Consider the following 3,999-nt stretch of genomic DNA (forward strand, 5'->3'; position numbering starts at 1 on the left):
CGTGTCCCAGCGATCAGTCCCTGTTTACTACAGAGGACGCTATAAAACATTCAGTCAAACCTGTCCAGACTGTTCCAACTGACTGCATCACATCAATGTTATTCTACTTAAAGAAACAGGAAAAAAAACGTAATGATGACAGAACGCTCCTCCTACAGCTGTAAAGCTACAAACATGCTTTCAAAACTAAAGTGTCTAAATGTGATGACACCCTTGCTGTGACTTTGGGACAATCTGACAACATAGTAATTAAAAATGTGCAACTCAGAAAGTAGCCATGCTATACAGCTGAAACTTTGAACATATTTTAAAAGATGTATTTACTTAAATATAGTTAAACTGTAGTCATAGCGCCACCATGTGGTGAGATATAAAGTGTCAAAAACTTTGGACAAAACATTAGTGGACAACTTTAAATAGTGTAAGATTTTGTATTTTGGAATATCTAATAGCGTTTCATTGCTATTGGCTAATAAACTTTTGTGGGCGTGGCCATGTGTACTTAATGTACTATAACTGATGCATACTGTAACATATAGCTGCTAAATTTCACTTATGTAGGCTAGTACTAAGACTTAGTGTACCAAGTTTCATGTGGTTTGGCCACTGGGGGGCGCTATAGTGAGGTGTGAAACAATGTGTGAAACAAGTTAAATATTGTCCATTTATTGTTTACAAAGACATCTACAGTGCCCATGTTAGTCAGAATATGTCTATGTGTTTGCGCTGGCTACTGCACCAACAAAAACTCTTACTATGAATAATATTCTGACAAAGAAAAGTTTATATGACAAACACCCTAGACCACGTGGCCTAATGGATAAGGCGTCTTACTTCGGATCAGAAGATTGAGGGTTCGAGTCCCTTCGTGGTTGAGGTTTTATACAGGTATGAAATGAGCCAACTTCTATCTGTGGTTTATCCACAACCTTTAGTGGGTCTACTACTACACTACTACGCCAGTTTGGAGTCGCCCTCGGAACCTGAGACCCTCCTCCTCTCCTGATAACTGTCTGTCTTGATGGGTTCCCTCAGTGTGCAGGGGTGATGGATGGGAGTCATATTCCCATTATTGCTCCTGAGGATAACCATGCTGACTATTTTTTATTTATTCAACATCTGTCCAGTCAGCAGTCTTCCCCATGATTGTGTCTGCTTTGCAGGTGTTTTGAGTTCATCATCTGATCACAGTGTGACATCATTAGTTTATAATATTGAAACTTTTCCACAATATTCTCATTTATGGAGATGCACCTGTACATGGTGGCTGATTATGATAACAAACAATAAAAACATGAGACAGTGGGGACCTTGGGTGTCTCCTTCAGCCACAGACATTTGTCCAGACAGGGGTCAGACTGTATAACATCAGTCCATCTGTACTCTAACCTCTGTACTTTATCACCATGTTTACACCCAGTGACACTGATGGGGAAACAGTACAGTGTTTTTTCTCTTAGTGCAATAACATCCTCACCTACAGTGTAATACTCAGAGTTTTTCATGATATCATAACAGGACATAATACATCTCTGTACATTTCTCATCTGTATATCTGCATATCTTATGGTTGCTCTGTACATAGTCTTTATTTCTACTTTATCTATTGTTATGCTGCTCAGGACCTTGTTTTCATGCTGCTGTAATGGAATGGAAGGAATGCTGACAACCAACATGGGTCATAGCAGCAGTCCTGGTGCGGTCATGTATCAGCTGGGGTGTGACGCAGTGGCTCCGTCAGTAACTATGGGCAGTGTGTACGCACCCAGACACACATCATTGGAGACCAGCTTTAATGAGAGGTGAGGGTTGCAAAAGTCAGAACAAGAGCCTGTTGACAGAAAACTCTAAAGGAGAAGGTTGCCATGTTAGAAAACGAACGAGACTTTCTGCAGAAAACCATGACCATGACATCCACTGGTAGGTCATCTGTTCTTTGAACTCAAACGTTTGAACTAGTGCCGTCACATGATTACAATTTTAATCACATTAATCACTGCAATGCTGTATATTTATTGTGATTAAATAACACTCATTTGTTTAACCTATACTCATTGGATGAACTCAATTAAATTGAGTTTTTCCATCCAATAAATGCAGCAGAAATAGAAACAGTAAGGTGCATAACATTCCTCCAGGACATAAACCTTTGCATTTCAATATACCAAATTAAGTTGGATGAAACCCCCACATCGCTGGGCTCCTGTCTTCAGAACATGTAGCTGCCCTCCTATAGGGTTAAAAAACACAAACACACAACACTCATGTTGATCCTGAGCATCACATAAACATGTGAATCTTTCATTAATATTGAAGTTCCTCCTTTGTTCTGGGAAACTTACAGAAGCTTCTTTGAGAAGTGGTTCAGCTGGGCCATGAACTTCAATGCAGCGGCTTTATATTCCTAACCAGAAATCTTTGTTCATAACTTTACCAATGTCAAACTAAGAAGAACATTGTGTTGTTCTTCCACTGACTGAAACATGAAAAAAGAGATGTCACACATGGCTCATTGGTCTAGAGTCTGATCTCACCGTTTATAGGAACTACACTGCAGTTTTGGGCAGATTGTCTTCAGTCGATTATTTGATGATTTGGCAGGTCTGGTTTTAGATCTGCAGATTGCACCCCCTCCTACATTAGCACAGGCCACTGGTGCAGCTTTGACACCTACTGCTAGGAGGGTTTTTTTATGCACTAAAATTGGAAAGCAGTTTTGTGACTGGGGGACAGGACACAGAAAAGCAGGGCTCTCTGATAAGGTGGACCAATGTGACCTCTAGTGTGACATGTGGCGCCCTCAGTGACACCATGAGCTTCTTTTGGGTGTCGCCTCTTTAACTGGGGTCAGATTTAATGTGGCAACGGCGCCCTTAGCAACGCGGCGGGTCCATGGAGACAAACAACAGTCCGAGTAGTGAGGGAATGCTGGGCTGCACGGTTAACAGACACGAAGAAAGAAATCTGATTAAACTGCATGTTTGAGGACTTTTTATGGGCTCACTTCATACCGCTGCTGTGAGGTGAAGATGGGATGCCTAAGCTCGACGCACACGGCGGTTGAGCCGCTGGTAGGCGCGGAGGTGCAGGAGGTAGGCTCGGTGTGTGGAGACGTGGTACAGAGATTTACGTACTGTATCCTACCAATGATTTAGCTGCTGATTCTCATTCATTATTAACCAAAACTAGCAACTCTAAGTGAGAAACTTCTGCGAACTCATACAACACTATCAATAAAATCAGTCAATCAAATTACAGGATGGAACATAAATGTGAATAAATGGCCCTTAAAATGATCACATCATAGTGCTAATATTTATGTTTTAAAACATGTCACTAACAAAAGGATAAGTTGAATGAAACAATTTAATACTTAATAATCTTGGCCTTTGCCTGAGTATTGGCAGCTCTTGGGGATTTTATGCTTCATGATTGTATCTTTGTTTTATTGTATTTTACTGCAGTTTGTCTCTTTTATGTATTTTATTAGTTTGAGTTTATTTCATGTATTTTAATGTTAAGCACTTTGGTGGGCAATGCCCTTATAAATGTGATATATAAATAAAACGGGCATTGACATAATAATAAACCTTAAAATGTTTGTAGACTAACCTGAATTAAAAAAACTACAAATGAATTTAGTGTTAGATTTAGTTAAATATAAATTATACCTGTCCTCTGAAATGAAAGCGTGACAGATTTTCTCTGGTTCTACATTTACACCAGCAAAAATTGGCAAAATTTACTTCAATCTCTTTGTAGTGTATCATTGTTGTCGCTGAGTTACTGTATTCATGACAATATGTCAACACAATGATGATGTCACCATGACAACGTCACGTCTGGGATTCAGGATGCTGTCAAATTGTGATAATGTGTGTGTGTGTGTGTGCTGCCAGGAGGAAACTAAAAGTAAACTCAGCGGTCGTAGGGACTCTGCTGTGTCGAAGGGCACTGCGGACAGCGGGGGTGGTGATGGAGAACACAGAGATCCCCAAC

General features: G+C 40.2%; 1 non-coding gene across 1 annotated transcript; it reads left to right on the plus strand.

Annotated features, from left to right (window-relative positions):
• Positions 1-802: 802 nt before the first annotated feature.
• Positions 803-875, plus strand: trnar-ucg (transfer RNA arginine (anticodon UCG)). Its single transcript has one exon. It is a non-coding gene; the product is annotated as a tRNA-Arg (tRNA).
• The last annotated feature ends 3,124 nt before the right edge of the window (positions 876-3,999 follow it).

This window comes from Parambassis ranga, unplaced genomic scaffold (assembly GCF_900634625.1).
Source record: "Parambassis ranga unplaced genomic scaffold, fParRan2.1 scaffold_27_arrow_ctg1, whole genome shotgun sequence".
Lineage (NCBI taxonomy): Eukaryota > Metazoa > Chordata > Actinopteri > Ambassidae > Parambassis > Parambassis ranga.